Source organism: Canis aureus, chromosome X (genome assembly GCF_053574225.1).
Source record: "Canis aureus isolate CA01 chromosome X, VMU_Caureus_v.1.0, whole genome shotgun sequence".
NCBI lineage: Eukaryota > Metazoa > Chordata > Mammalia > Carnivora > Canidae > Canis > Canis aureus.
This window is the reverse complement of record NC_135649.1, coordinates 121997889-122013697: the sequence shown is the minus strand read 5'-3', so window position 1 is coordinate 122013697 and position 15809 is coordinate 121997889. Positions and strand designations below refer to the sequence as shown.

General features: G+C 40.0%; 1 long non-coding RNA gene across 1 annotated transcript in view; it reads right to left on the bottom strand.

The window, feature by feature from the left end:
• Positions 1-15809, bottom strand: part of LOC144307979 (uncharacterized) — a 155539-nt gene that overhangs the window by 61084 nt on the left and 78646 nt on the right. The window lies entirely within an intron of this gene.

Below are 15809 nucleotides of genomic sequence, written 5' to 3'. Positions count from 1 at the left end.
GGCACATGATGAATTGAGCGCTGGGTGTTATACTCTATGTTGGCAAACTGAATTCAAACACATTTTAAAAATAACCAAAAAATAAAAATAAAAACAAGTGAAAAACAAAACAGCTACACGGATGACTGTGGACTTATTAGTGACAATAGCGAAAACAGTGGAAGCAGTCCCAACATTCATCTTTGGATGAATGGATGAACAGGACACGATCCATGCACATGGCAGCATATGGTTTAAATGCAAAAAGGATCAAAGCTCTCATGCACTGTACCCGGAAAAACTGGGTTACAGGATGGAAGGCCACAGAATATAGGATTGCACTGATGTGAGCTGTCCAGAATTGGTGAATTATGGAGACACAGAGCCGAGGTGTGGTGACCAGGGGTCACCAGGAGAGAGCCCCAAGAACTGACGACTTCATGGCAGGAGGGTTTGCTTTGGAAAGTGCTGGAACTGGATGGTGGTGATGGTTGTACCACGCTCGTGAATATACTTACTGCCAGTGTGTGTATAATATTGGTATGTATTTACACAGGAATATATATACACCGTGGTATATTATCCTGCCATTTGCATCAACAGGATTGGATCATGAGGGTGTTAAGCTGGTGGCATAAGCCAGACACAGAATGACAAACACTGTGTAATCTCACAAATACATGGAATCTAAAAAAATAGTCAAACTTACAAAAACAGAAGGTAGAATGGCAGTTGCCATGGTTAGCAACTGGCACATGAGTCAAGCTCTACAGATCTAAACGCACAGTCAACCATACTGTATTGTAGACTTCAAATTTAGAAGTGATCTCACCACAAGAAGAGAAATAGTAATTTTGTTTCGGGGTGGAGGTGCTAGCTCAGGATGTGCTGTTAATCGCAATGCAAAGTATCAGATGGTCACAGTGCACACCTGGAATCTACACAATGTTACAGGTCAACTGTGTCTCGAAAAATAAAGGTCAACAATCGTATACTTCAATGTTGTTAAAATTCTAGACTCTGTGCTACCTGTTTATTTTTTTTTTTACCACTATAAAGAATTGGAAAGACAAAGAATTATAAATGGTAGAGAACAGAATAACCAAAACACAGAAAGATTCCATCTGAGTTCACATAATCAATGATCAGTAGAGCTGAACCTAAACATTTTCCCCCCAGGTGACCAACCTCGTTCTATTTTACAATGCAGAGAGTAAATAAAAATAAGATATCTATCTTTTTTAAACTGTATGTTTTTATTTAAAAAAAAAATCTTTGTAAGCAATCTCTACACCCGATGTACGGCTTGAACTCACAACCCCGAGATCAAGAGTCCCATGCTCTACCTACTGGGCCAGCCAGGTATCCCTGCTTTTAACTAATTCTGACATGAACGATAATAAATATTCCCCCAGCAAATTTATTTTTAAAAGCCCAGTTAAAAAAAATTTAAAAAAAATTTTTTTAAAAGCCCAGTTAGGGGTGAAGGGGTGTCTTGAAAAATATTTATGCCTCTTTGAGAACCAGGACATTAGCATAAGAGATTGGAAAGGTGACACAATTTTTAAAAAGGAAATTTAAGTCCTAATGAGATCTCTGATGATTCATTTAGTGTCATGGGTCCTCACCACCTTTATTTATGAAATAGGGATTATTTAATGCCTGGGATGAATGGGTCAGCCTACATTGCCCCTTTGCTTGGTATTAGAAGTTTTCACAATATACAGTGCCAAAGTTGAAGAAAAAAAAAAAAGTAAATAAAACAACAACAAAAAAGAGACCCCCAAACGGCTGGGAACTCGCCTTAGCTTTGCAACCACAATTAAATTGAATATATCTGGAAACTATTGCAGAATTTAAAATGGCAATCAAGGGTTACTTCTCTCTTGTAACTCAGGTGAAGGAAACCTATGAGTGTTTTTCCCTAATGTTGAATGAATATGGATACCTAAGTCTTCTGTTATTGCATTGACCCTTCTGCAATGTCTCCGTGAAAGGTCACAAACTCTGGCTTGTTTCCTTCAAGGCACCAAATTCACCTGCTCCTGAAAATACAAAAGCATAGACTGAACCTAATAAATTGGACAGTACGTTGGTAGAATATTGCAGAAAAAAAGTGGAGCTAGCAAGATACTTAGCCCAGAGAATGACTGACTTCTCCTCCCATCCCAGAAATGGTCGTTTTCTAAGTATCCACATTCTTAGTGGAACAGGTGACAAATGTGGTTCAACAATTTAAGGATATGGTTCTTCCAAAAAAATGAGTAAATCTCTCGACAGTTGACAGCACAGATACACACACACCCAGACGTACAAATCTAAAACTAGAAGATTTGGGCCTTCAAAATGGACAGATTTTAGCCCTTTTACTCACAAATGTGGAAAAAATAGGAGAATATAGTCAATTTTGTTTTTAGGAAGAACAGATTTACTCTTTTCCCCCACCTCTGGATTTTCTTAGGAGTTAATTCATCACTTGTCCTTTGCAACCTAGTTTTGATTGGATTTCCATCACCTGTTTCCTGGGAATCACACAGAAACCTAAATTTGCAGGATTCCCCATTACCAACTGACATTCTGGAGCCTGTGCCATCTCAATTGTATTGATACAACAGACGATGGATCTTTCAGAAACCATCCAAAAAGAAAAAAATATGTACTTGGGAAGATTCAGAGAGAAAAAAAAAAAAAATCCCAGCAACTCAACTCAGAGCAGCTGATGTGGAAAATATATTTATTGAAAAACAGTACAAGGAGATCCTTGAAACTGTATTTCTCTTACTAAATTCCAAAATAGCCATGGTCTTTTATATCATTTAGGGAAGGGAGAGGTTAACCCTGCATAAAACTATCGTGCAAGTGTCGCCCTTCAAAAATAGTTCAATAAAGAGGACCCTGAACTGGGTCAAGTTTACTTTTATTTTTTCATTTACTCACCTAGGGAAATCTAAAACCTTATACTTAATGGCCTCCACGAAGATTCTGGATATTGTGAAATCTACCCATTGCAGGTATGAATTGTCTTCATTCATGCCAGAGTGAAGCAATGAGACACCGGCTTCATTTCTGGGGGGACATGCATTACCACGTATTACAAGCAACTCACGCTGCTGGTCGTCCAACCCAGCACCCCATCCACAGAGCACTGAAGTCCTAACGCGTTACAGTGACTCTCAGCCAGGCTACTTGCACCCCATGGGGACAAGCTACACTCTGAGATGTTCACGGTCCAGAGTAGGAGTTTTCTTGAAACAAGGTAGCAGATTTTTTCTCTTCATCCTTGCTGGACCCTTGGTTGATGGTTCAAGCTCCTTGCGTTCAATATGGTCCTATTGCCATGATAGGTTAAAGGGGGAATGTCCACATTCCACCGGGCGTTGAGTAAATGAACCCAGAATGGGGAAGACTTCATGTGGCTTGTGTCCATGTCTGCAAAGCGAGCAGGAGCGGGAAGGTATGAAGTGCAACGATGCTGCCCGCAGAGGTGGAAATGGAGATGCAGAAGGCCTTTGTCCCCTCTGGCTGCCCCTCCACCGTAACCCTGTCCTTACACAGCCAGCTCCACGTCGCAGCACGGAATTCGAATCTTTTTCAGCGCCGGATGCGTGATTACAACTTGTAAACATGCACTAATTCCACCCAATTTAAAGGAGTTTGCGATATAACATCATTGTGTGATGTTCTTGCATGAATCGGACTTTATCAAAAATATGTTGTAGACTCTCAGATATTTTAGGATCCGATTTTCTACAAAGGATGTTTACTTAACTCAGATTAAATTCCCTGTGAAATAAAACCCAGTGGAATGATGCATAAATCATGAATCAGTTCATCAGAGAGAAATACTCAAGTGTTTTGGGTTATAGGTTTTAATGAGAATTCCTCTTTTATCATGGCTTATTCTCATAAATAGGAAAAAAAAACCCTTACACTTGAAAACTTAAAAAAACAGAATAAATTACATTTTAAAATATTTTCAAATTCTACTTTAATTAAAAAGAGAATACTGAATTTTTATTTCATTTAAACCAATTAGAACACTTTCTTGTACTGATCTACTAAATCTATGTGTCTCATCCTGAGCACATTTGTAGTGATTTCCAAAGTTTACTTTTAGTGTGTTCATTTTACTGAGGCTAGGAGCATTTTGTACTGTGAAAACACAGTTAATGGTTCTTCAGGCTACTCCGAACAGCATGTAAAAATGGGGAAAATACACACACACGCAGTGATATTTTTCAGTTCCCTAGGAAATCATAAAGTCTGGATGTGGTGGTAAAAATACAAGTTTGCCTTTCAGTATTTGATCCTATGTATATATTCTAATTTATGAAAAACAATGTCTCTAGGTCCATTGGCCACATGGTCTCAAAGACTGTGCAGACAAAGCTATGTGTTCAGATCCCTCAAGAAGCCCTGTAAAAGGGCAACGGACTCCCCAGGTCTGGGATGCTCTCAGATCTCCAGGGAGAAAAGACCATGTCCAATGTTTGAGAAAACCAACACGGATTTTGCAGAAGTCCTGAGTTGAAGATGGCAGGATGAGAGGGTTACTCTAAGAGGTTGGATGCATGGTGTTGGAAAACAAGGTGAGGGAAAGAGGTGGGAGAAATGTGTTATTTGTGCGGTCAAAAGGGAGCTGGTGCTATTCCAACACCTTGAGAAGGAACCACAGAAAGAAGAGGGACAAGTAACCATGAAATTGGGTCAGTCTACACTAAAAGTGGGCTATTGGATGTGCTTCTAAGTCACAGATGGCTTTTAGGATGCCACATCCAGGAGGACAGACCCTGAGGCTGTTCCTAAGGAGAAGGTGTGCAGAACGCAGAGCGAGACCACAGAAGCCTGCCCAGCGGGATGGCCCAGGAAGTTCTGGTAGGTTGGGGGCAGGTTCTTGTAGCAGGTCCCATCCCGCAGCATTGCCAGGACTGTTGATCTCGTTAGTAAAACGGGAAGATACTGCTAGACGGGAATTCGTCAATGGAGCAGAAGACACGCTCAATCACAGTAAGGGTCAAGTGAGCAAGAATGCAGGTAACACCACCATGCCAAGGCAAAAGCAACACTCATTTTACCCAATGGCCTCCTTGCGACAACCTATAGGAGACTTTATCTCTTCTTTCCTCTCATCCCAAGGTCAAGTGAAAATTCTTCAACTCAGTGAAGACAAGATCGTGTGCTTTCCCCACTCAGCATCTGCCAAACCACCCCGATGGTGATCACAGTGCAGAAGTTCTACCGAACTACCAGACTCTGACACCATGAACTACGGAGGCCTCCGTTAATTTATGAGCCTTAAAATCAAGGCACAAACGCAAATTCCATCCTAGAAAAGTATCCGGCCATTATACTGAATTACACAGCCCACATTTATGGGCAAAGAATTTTGAGCAGGGTTCAACAATAGGACTCTGTACTCAACCTGTCTTGTGAAGCCAAGACTGTTCTGCAGTATATCCTCCCCTGGGGCGAAGAAAACCCGTATTTGTTGCTGGAGTGAAATCATCTGTCAGTTTAATGAGAGGGAGACCTAGTAATTCAAAGTGAAATATTAAGGAGCATCCTTAAGCTTAAATTAAATACTGTATGTTAGTAACTAAGCTTATTTTATGGAGAGATAATTCAGGAGGTGATGTCTTTCCTTATAAATTCTGGGAGGTTGATCTATTATTTAAAAATGATGGATTGACATGATTAGGCTTTGAGGATAAAACCCAAAGGTTTAAAATACGCGAAATAATACAAAGGAAAATAAGATCATTGATGATTTCACTGAGGTCTTTCTATACAAACGGCTATTCTATATAATCCTGCTTATATAAGTTGAGGGTGACCTGGGTGAGCAACCCATATGCATCTATACTGGAAGTGTCTATCACTACTAGACACTAATTACTACCAGCTTAATTTATAGAAAATAATTACGGGAGTATTTTCAATGAAGCTCATAAATTACCCTCGAATATTTTTCTGCTTATTTGAGTTATTATTTTCTCTTTTTCTCATGTGCCTTGAGAAACTCTCGAAACAGAAGGAACCCATTTATCAAAGTTACCGCATTTCTTCTTTCACTTCTTCCTGTGACATGGAGCAGCAGGGAGACCCAGAATTTATTTCTCAGACTATCTCCCTTCCTCATCTGGAAAGGATAGGGAAATGGTTGGCCAACGCGTCATTCCCTGAGGTTAAAATGTAGCAGTTACCTACTTGGAGACTTTCTAAAACTTTCCAGGGTGTGTCTGATGTGGACGATGCTGAAGCTAATTAAATGTGGTATATTTGCAAGGCAGCTGACATGCTGACCCTCAAATATATAGGAACGAGGCACCCTTCCTTGGTGTCAGAGCAGAAGCAGGCCTTCTGGGTGCCGAATTAACTGAGCATTGACCAATCTAATATACGTCACAGCCAAGTCCCTAAAAACGCGTTACGCAGCCTTTCTTCAGCAAAATTATGCATTTTTGCTTTTGTGCATAGCCCTCCACCTAACTTTCTCATTTATATGCTCGATTAGTAAAGTTTTTTTTTAAGATTATAATTCTATGAAAGGATTCTAAGATTTACATCTCCCTAATGCAACTATATATATATAATTTTGCCTCCTCGAGTAAGTAATCGGCAAACTTCCGCTTACGCTAGGTGGAACGGCAAGCATCTCTGAGGTCAGAGAATTTGAGACCAGGTGTGTGATTTACAGAGTAAATATAAACTTTCAATATCTTTCATTCATGCCGGTTACATTCCTTTTGAACTGGGTTTATCACATACCTATGCCGCCCCAGATGGGAGGATGTCTGAAGATATAAAACCTTCAGGAAGAAACATGTTCCAAACTCTTATTAATGTTCCGAGCCCCGGGTATTTTTCACGGTTGATGCATTTTGAATGTTAGGGAACGAAGGTATGAGGGAGAGGGGACGAAATTATCTCAAGCTTGAAAGATACATAAATCAAGGTTTGTAGTTGGAGGCTGAAACAGCGCACTATTTTTAGGGAGATGGCTCTGTTGGTTGGCGATCATGTTTACACCTGTTTCTAATTGTATTAATTTTTCAGGTTGGCACTAATCCATCTGCCTAGGCTTGCCCAGAACATTCTGCACCCAGAAAGCAGTTGGGCATCCATCTCATTGTTAATGAAGCTGTCTTTTATATTTGCTATGCTTCGAATACAAGAGAAGAAAACATGTAGATGGTTTCTCAGAATATATACGTGGACAGCTTTGAGGTGGTTTTTATCACCCCTGCCAGATGTAGAAGCGATCTTTTACTGACAAAATAGAAATTATTATGCCCCACAGTGTGCATTTATGCAACGTAAAAGTCGTGTTCATTATAAACTTACAGAAAAATGATAAACATACCCATGCATTTACACACCAGCCTCTTTTCCCAAGATTCTTCTTACCATTACCACAGAGGGAGGGTCCATGCAGTATTCAACATGCTCCTTCTCACCCATGAGAAGTCTTCCTGCCCAACATGTTGAACTATAAATTTCATAATGGCAAGATATGGGGTTCCATAAAACATTTGCCATATATATATATTCTATACCATGTTTTGATGTGGTACATAATTTTATAAAACAGCTACACGAGATGTTTACAATTGCCTATATTCAGAAAAAAAAAATCTTTAGAGAAGGAGCTTCAGTACGTAACTCACTAAAAGTCTACAAGCCAAGCAAGGAGTAAATGGAAGAAAATACAAAATGATCGCAAATGGCAACTCCAATATTATGTTTTGGAAGCAAGAATGGTGATACATCCATGGAAATATAGAAAGAGCAAGAAAGGGGGCCTGGGTGGCCCCATTGGTTGAGCATCCAACTCTTGATTTCAGCTCAGATCATGATTTTAGAGAAGTGAGAACGAGCCCCACGTTGGGCTCCACACTCAACACAGAGTCTGCTTGAGATTCATACTTTCCTTCTCCCTCTGCCCCTCCCCCTACTTGTGTGCTTTCTCAAATAAATAAATAATTTTTTATGTAAAATATTTTTTAAAACACAAAAAAAACTACAACAAAAGTCTTTTCATGTTGGGAATAAAGTAGTTCTTTCAAAAAAAAAAGTCATATAATCAAAAATAAAAACCAGTAGATACACATCCATAAATTTTTTAATTTAAAATGAGAAGTTTGATGACTGGTATCTGTACATTTTTCATGCTGAAAAATACATTGCTGGCTAGTTTCAGGTAAAACTTAGAGCATTGATAATTTGGTTCAAAGTAATTTTCCTATACAACTTCCTTTCTTCCTTACTTCACTGCTGACATAGGAATAGAACATCATTTAGCTGCCTCTACTTTCCTGGAGATAAAACCACAGAAGGTCTTTCACATTTCTGCTGAAATACCTGAAGACGCCAGACTGAAAAGCACATTGAGTATTTATGGAGCATCTGTTCCAAATTTATTTATATTTGCGACAACACTTTTATTTCAGTTCACAGTCCCTTCCCCAACATAAAAACTAAGAATTAAAGACAATCATTAATTGGCTCAAAGTCTTCAGAGCTAGCAAATGAGTCCTTCGATTTCAATTTGATGATCTTCCACACACAAACCATCACCCCATAATGAAACAGATCAAGCAGCATTTCTTCAGCTTTGAAGAGCCATCATGTCATGAGCAAAATTTCTTGAAAGTAGTAAAATCCTTTATTTTCCCATTCAAAAATACACGAGACAAAATGCCTTCAAAATTGTATTTTGGTGGGGTTTTTTTAAGATCTTATTTTTCAGTAATTTCTACACTTGATCTCGGGTTTGAACTCACAACCCCAAGATCAAGAGTTGCATGATTTACTGACTGAGACAGCCAGGTGCCCCTCAAAATTGTATTTTTGAATATTATAGTGAAATGACTAGACTTTGCATGAAGAAACAGACAATCACATACATAACTCAGCGTGTGTTATTCAGTCCAAAAATACAGGGCTGTAATAGGAGGATCTACCAGAAAAATGAGGTCTCCCATTTTCCAGGAGGATGGCTGGCTCTGCTCCACACAGTCATACAGGGATCCAGGATACTAATAACTGGCATTTCCAACTCCATCCCACTTGTGGTTGATTCCATTCAAATGGTGGGTAGGGTGGCCCAGGTTCAAGGGACACCACTTCTCTTCATGTCCCATGTGTACAAGGTAAGGACAGGACTTCATTCTCAGTCAGTGAGGAAGAATGTAGTCATATATCCACAATGAAGTGCCAGAGGGACTGGTCAGTTTTTGGTAAAAACAAAGCAGAACAAAATAGAACAATTCTGAGAAAATTCTAAATACTTTGTTTGTTTCATTCAAGGATTCCTGAATGGGGTATCATATAGAATGGAGCTCTGAGGAGGTGTACAGAATGAAGACTGTAAAAGGCAGAAGGGACAGGAAAGAAGGAGGTTCTCTTAGCAAAAAGCAAATTGATTATGGCAAGGTCACTTTCCTTTAGGGGATGACATGGGTCTACCAGATGGGTGACCTCACTAGGGCTGATGAGGTGACTTCAGGTTGCCTGGGTTAAGATGCCATTCCAGGAGGAGGTTGAAACTGTACATAGGTTGGAGGTCAGGTGTCTATTTGGTGATGTGGGGCATGGCTTTGCACAAGTGACCCTGTTTTGAGCATCTAGTCTAGTTTTTAATACTTTAATGCTTGATCCAACAGCTTCATCCCACTATCGGCCTATTAGGGAATGAGAAATGGTTTATTCAGGGCATGGGCAACTCTTTGCATGCCACAAGAAGGAACAACGTGTTGTGGGTAGGATATGAATGAGGAAAACGTTGAGGGTACGTTTAATTCCTTTTTGGTATTCAAGCATACTAAGGTTGTTTTTTTTTTTTTTTAAGATATTTATTTATTTCAGGGGAGAGAAGCAGATGGAGAGGGAGAGAATATACAAAAAATTCCCCACAGAGCATAGAGACTGAAGGGGGGCCCAGTTCCATGACTCTAAGATCATGACCTGAGACAATATTAAGAGTTGGATGCTTAACCCAATGAGCCACCACCCAGGAGCCCACATAATAAGGTTATGGACACATACATTTCTTCTTCAAAATATTAGAATCATACTATAGAAGATCTGAAGGAGCATATATGTCAGTAGGTGGCTGGTGTGGTGTGCAAATCTCCAAGCTCAGACTGCCTGAAGTTTGGAGTAACTGTTTTGTATGTTCTTTGTCCATGTACGTAGGACCACAATGGAACAATAGGGGTACATCTTCCCTTTGAAACAGTATTTGGAACGGAGCACATTGGATTTTCAGCTGTTCAGGAGGATTTGAGGACTTGAAAACCCGGTATTGTCATTTACAAAACAAATGGTTTACAAAATGAATCACAACACAATTCCCAATAGTGCAAGTTGACCTGATGTGCCTTAATGTGTTTCACTCTGGCAAAGACCCCATTTAAAAACATTACGCGGAGTCTCGGGCATACCGAAAATAGTGTGGAAAGTTCTCTATCAAAGTTGCTTAATCGTGCAATCTCTTTCTGTCCAAATATTTTTAAATGGAATTACTCTGATGTGTTCCTGCCAAGTGCTATGGAGTCTTATAAACCAATTATAATAGGTTTCATAAAAATGAATAATTCGGCTCATTTCTGGTTTTTTTTCCCCCTTTGGTTTCTTCAAGCCTTCTCTCAAAACAATATATTATCTTTAATAGGTAAGCAAAGTAAATTAAGGCCCCTCCCCAAGCTTGGGATGTGCTTTCTTTGTTTTCAATGGGATTATGTTCCCCTCTTTGTAGTTGATAACAAAGTTAGCTCTTAGAAGCTGCATCTACTCATGTCAAAACAATACTTCTGGGGATCCCTGGGTGGCTCAGCGGTTTAACGCTTGCCTTTGGCCCAGGGTGCGATCCTGGAGTCCCAGGATCGAGTCCCACATCGGGCTTCCTGCATGGAGCCTGCTTCTCCCTCCTCCTGTGTCTCTGCCTCTCTCTCTCTCTCTATGTCTAAATAAATAAATCTTTAAAAAAAAAAAAAAAGGGCCTCTATTAAAAAGAAAAAAAGGCTTCTAATGCAAGACAGACTGTGAACACCTGAATAAAAACTCATAGTTCAAATCTCCTTTAAAGATATGATCTGTTTTATTCCCCTGTTGCATAATGCTAGCTCTTTATGACACAATCTTTGAAGAATAATCACTTTTATAATTAAATTGCCCTGAAGAAAGCTACTAGTCTTAACTACTCTTCATCTTTTTTCTAATTTCTTGGCAATCCAGCACAAGTATACACCTGATGAGAGGGAATCCATCAAAGCACACGGCAAACGCTTAAGTTTCCTACCACCAATACATAAGTTTTTCTTTTTTTTTTTTTAATACCTAAGTTTCACCACGAATTTTATTTGTGATGTCCTCAAGTCAAGTCATGTATCTTCTACGTGGGGGCGTTCTTTTTTTTTTTATCTTGGATGGCAACTATATTGTGCTTTCAGAAGAATATGACTGATCCCAAAGACTGTTCCCCAGTGAGCTTGCCTTATCTGTTTGTCACAAAAACGTTCATAGATTCTTTATCCACAAGGTGTGTGTGTGCATATGGACTGATCAATGGGGTTGATAGATACGTTCCCTGCTAACTTTTTCCTAATTTATGTAGACAAAAAAATACCTTAGTAATTGTTTAATAGTCTCAAATTCAGAATTCACCATAACCCCTGAGACATAATTACCACTAATAATGAGTAATGAAAATAGGTAAAACAAAACAAAACACAGACAAAAATCACAAAATGTGTCAATGAGGCATACCATTTTGGCATACACCAAAACTGGCATCCCTCTCCTCCTGGTATCACCATTAAGAGGGAGGGAGGGTACCGCCTGAAGCCAACATGGAAATGATGGGTGTTGGACCCATGAGGCTGGAGACAATTTCTCTTTACAGGACACAAAGATGTCTCCCTCGCAGCCAAGAATGTGACATCGTGATAGTTTTTCCAGCAAGTCATCTTGCTGATTTACGTAGGAAAACGCCTATGTGCAAATACATGTGCCAATTACACGTCAATGTCAACATTTCCTCAGAGGTGACAAATTACCAGGCAAATACACTGATTTGATCCAGGAAGTCCTCACCAGGTCGTTGGTTTTACAGAAATATGAAAGCAGAGAGTCTGTGGCAGGTAGATATGCACTGCTGCTTGTTTATACAAGGAGAACTCAGGGAACTGTGCTAATTTCGACGTGAAAATAAATCTCTCTGATAATAATTGGTCTCTTCTGCTCCTAAACCTTGAGTTATGGAATAAAAATGAATGCCGTATCTCCCTATGAAACTTGCAGATTGCGTTTTTTCCCCTTTGCATATTATGATAATTAGGATTTATGTGGATTGCACGTTTCATGCCTGTGGTTGAATCTATGAGACGTCCTTGTCTCTAGAAACCATCATCTCTTGAAAGAAGATAATGATGATAGGTAAAACTTTTCTGCTATTTCAAGGAATTTTTAAACACTGGATTCAGGCAATGTAATGTAATAAATATTGATTGAGGAACTAACATAGCCAGGCTGTGCTCCAGCCCTGGTTAAATTCATATATAAATAGGATATAGTCTTTGGCGTCATCATACTTGTTGTCTAATGGAGGGGTCATGGATAAACCATTAGTTGTCTACAGGGGTGGTGCTTAACAGGGGATAATTTTGCTCACCCACCTCAGGGAGCACTAGGCCCTTATGGAGACATTTTTGGTTCTGACAACGGAGGATGCTTCTGCTATCTAGTGGGTAGAGACCACAGATGTTGCTGAACAACCTACAATGCACAGGGCAGCACCGCCACCCATAGCAAAGATTTATGCAGCCTGTCATACCATTAGTGTTGAAGATGAGAAACTCTGTTTTACAGCTTCAGGAAAATGAACACGTGAGCAAAATGAACTAGTAAACACCACATGGCTATGAGCCCAAGGGAGGAACAAGGATTTGAGAGCTTTAGGAAGAGTCTGAGGATAGCTATGAATACAAAATCCAAAGGTATTCGTATCCTACACTTCTATGCTTTAAAGAGTAGCCTTCATCTCATGAAAAGACCAGTATTTAAAACAAAGGAAGGTGGAGGCCGACTCCTGACGCTGTCCATGGACAGGCATCCCTTACTGTGAACAGGGAGCCATTTGGGACATTTGAGACATGGTGGACGGACACCAACCACCTCCCATGAGTGACACCTGGCCTGAGCGCTGGGGGCCAATGGGAAGATACAAGTACACAGGAAACGTGCCATGATCACCTTAGAATCTAACACGCTTGAGTCATATTCCACCTTTTTGCTATGCAAAGTCTTACTTCTAACTACAGGTTTGGAGTTAGGACGTTGTCAATACTAGACTCATCGAACAGTGTTTTAGACAGAATTAAATCTGGTCTGGGAAAATGAGATCCTTGAGACTTTGCCCCTGGCCTCTGCTACAGAGAAGTCCAGATGTTGAAACATGTTGAAACGTCAAGGAACCATGTATTTATGTGTTACTTTTTCCCTAATGGAGTCAATAGAATATCTGCAAAGCAAACATGTTTGAATATATGTGGATTTCCCTTGTCTGGCGTAATAATGTAGGATTACTAGTCTATCATGAATGCTATGTCAAATGCCCATGCCTTCAAAGTCAATGGGTGATCACACTTGAAGATCATCAAGTACCCCAAGAAGGTACAAAAAGGAAACATGAGGGTAAACAGGAGGGATATCCCCCTATCCCAAGCCTGGGCTCTTATTTTGGGAGGGCTGGAAAGGGCAGGGGGGAGACGATGGGGATTCAGCTTGCTGGCTGTGAAATCATGAATGTCTGCTCCAAATCGGTTTGAGGGAGGACATTCCTTTGCAAGAGACATGCTACATGGGACAGCAAATTCTGGAAGGTTTTGTCATAGCCAATGGGTACACTCAGGAGAGAATGGATTCTCAGTTGGACTCACGACCGAGTCCCAAGCGCGTTAAAGCAAACCTAATCTCTGTCTCTCTGTCAAATCCTATGCAGTAAAAAAAAAAAAAAAAAAAAAAAAAAAAAAAATCCTAGGCAGTGTATGTAAGCAAAGATATCCTCCGTTTTGTGTTCATGTGTACATTTATTTATAAGGCTTTCCATATAGTCCACAGAGTGGGTTTTGTTTAATTAGCTAATATATTTAAGTGATTCTATGCCTAATGTGTCAAAGATGGGCGTGAAGAGATTCATAAAATGGTAAGATGACAGGTCGCTCCTACACATGCCTGGTTATGAAGACTTGGTCCCTAGCTTCGAACAAGTGTAAGTGGGAATATTTGCATGAGAAAGTAGGTATCTACAAAAATAATTAAAAATAAATATCGCTTCTCCTTGCGGTCTGTAATTCTGAATCACATACTAAGTGTTAAAACACAATATAATACAGTATGTCTTTATGTTACTATACTTGCAAAAAAAGAATATGAATTAGTTCTTAGTTTTCATCATATCATAGGATATCACTTGGTATTGCCACTGAATGTACGTGGTAAAATCCTAAGACTGTGTATGACCCCAGGGTGGTCACAGAGAAGAAGTCTTGCCTTCTTAATCTGGGGCCTGTTGCGTGGCCTCCCATTTTGGGGTCCCAGATTCTTGAACCCGACTTTCTTTCAGGATTCGCCCACACAGTGACCTGCTCTTAATTACACGTGAGGAAATCTTCCTACTTACTTCGACTCCTACTTCATAAATAAACAAATTCACTGCCTTGTGCAGGAACCGGGATAATTGATATAAACCGCGTACTTGTTTATTTACAAGAAATTGTTTTAATGTGTGGGATCTGAGCACCTCCGCAGACCCCCGTGATCACAAAAGGATCGCTTATGCAAGTGCGGACTGATTAAGGTATGTGCTCAATTTTAGTGTCTTCACAACTGAGAATTGTGGAAATAGTTGCCTATTGATATTTTACAGCCTTTGCTGCACAGGCCAATCCAGGGGAGGGATACCATGAGAATGACACATTTGGTGCAAACCCATCACTACATCAAGGGACAGAAATGATGTTTCAGATCCTCTAAGCACGGGGCAAGGACATCATAGCTCAACTACACAAACAGCCTTTAATTTATCATTGTTGGTTTCATGATAAACTTCCCCAGACTTACTTTCACCTTAAAATAACCCACAAGACAAGGTACCATTAATGCTTTGAAATAATCCCTCCTTGAAGCAAAGAAGTAAGCAATCCTGATGGAGAACATGGTTGTGAGGATGGCTTCTGGACAAAGGGTACTTATGTGAAATGACTTGAAAACATTTTGGGGGATCCCTGGGTGACTCAGCAGTTTGGCGGCCCAGAGCGGGATCCTGGAGTCCCAGGATTGAGTCCCACATCAGACTCCTTGCATGGAGCCTGCTTCTCCCTCTGCCTGGGTCTCTGCATCTCTCTGTGTCTCTCATGAATAAATAAATAAAATCTTTAAAAAAAAAAAAAGAAAGAAAGAAAGAGAAGAAAGAAAGAAAGAAAGAAAGAAAGAAAGAAAGAAAGAAAGAAAGAAAGAAAGAAAGAAAAAGAAAACATTTTGGGACACCTGGGTGGTTGAGTGTCTGCCTTTGGCTCAGGTAGTGACCCTAGGGTCCTGGGATCGAGTCCCGCATTGGGCTTCCCACAGGGAGACTGCTTCTGTCTCTGCCTAAGTCTCTGCCTCTCTCTCCGTGTCTCTCATGAATGAATAAATAAATAAAACATTCCACGTAGGATTTGATGAAGATGAGATGTTTGTTTGAGACAACTAGACTCTATCTTGGGGAGACTGTGATCATCTTCTAGCATGGAAGCTTGGAAAAAGTTTTATTCTGGGCCAGACCATGG